Source organism: Arachis ipaensis, chromosome B4, assembly GCF_059453495.1.
Source record: "Arachis ipaensis isolate K30076 ecotype BB chromosome B4, ASM5945349v1, whole genome shotgun sequence".
Taxonomy (NCBI): domain Eukaryota; kingdom Viridiplantae; phylum Streptophyta; class Magnoliopsida; order Fabales; family Fabaceae; genus Arachis; species Arachis ipaensis.
In genome coordinates, this window is record NC_142439.1 from 24,499,664 (window position 1) to 24,500,590 (window position 927).

Consider the following 927-nt stretch of genomic DNA (forward strand, 5'->3'; position numbering starts at 1 on the left):
CTTCTTCAGAAGATGCCTCTTGAGTACTGTTGGATGCAGCTTGCATTCCATTCAGACTCTGAGAAATCATATTGACTTGCTGAGTCAATATTTTATTTTGGGCCAATATGGCATTCAGAGTATCAATTTCAAGAACTCCTTTCCTTTGGGGCGTCCCATTACATACAGGATTCCTCTCAGAAGTGTACATGAACTGGTTATTAGCAACCATGTCAATGAGTTCTTGAGCTTCTGCAGGCGTTTTCTTTAGGTGAATGGATCCACCTGCAGAAGTATCCAATGACATCTTAGCTAATTCAGACAGTCCATCATAGAATATATCCAGGATGGTCCATTCTGAAAGCATGTCAGAAGGACACTTTTTGGTCAGTACTTTGTATCTCTCCCAAGCTTCATAGAGGGATTCACCTTCTTTCTGTCTGAAGGTTTGAACATCCACTCTAAGCTTACTCAGCTTTTGAGGAGGAAAGAACTTGGCTAAGAAAGCCTTGACCAGCTTATCCCAAGAGTTCAGGCTATCCTTAGGTTGAGAGTCCAACCATACTCTAGCTCTGTCTCTTACAGCAAAAGGGAAAAGCATGAGCCTGTAGACTTCAGGATCTACTCCATTAGTCTTAACAGTATCACATATCTGCAAGAATTCAGTTAAGAACTGAAAAGGATCTTCAGATGGAAGTCCATGAAACTTGCTGTTCTGCTGCATCAGAGAAACTAATTGAGGTTTCAGCTCAAAATTGTTTGCTCCAATGGTAGGGATGGAGATGCTTCTTCCATGTAAATTGGAATTAGGTGCAGTAAAGTCACCAAGCATCCTCCTTGCATTATTATTATTTTCGGCTGCCATCTCCTCTTCTTGTTCGAAAATTTCTGACAAGTGCTTGCTGGATTATTGTAATTTAGCTTCTCTTAGTTTCCTCTTCAGAGTCC

General features: G+C 41.0%; 1 non-coding gene across 1 annotated transcript; it reads left to right on the plus strand.

Annotated features, from left to right (window-relative positions):
• Window positions 1-340: 340 nt before the first annotated feature.
• Window positions 341-448, plus strand: LOC148566942 (small nucleolar RNA R71). The gene has a single exon (XR_015883111.1). It is a non-coding gene; the product is annotated as a small nucleolar RNA R71 (small nucleolar RNA).
• Window positions 449-927: the final 479 nt, after the last annotated feature.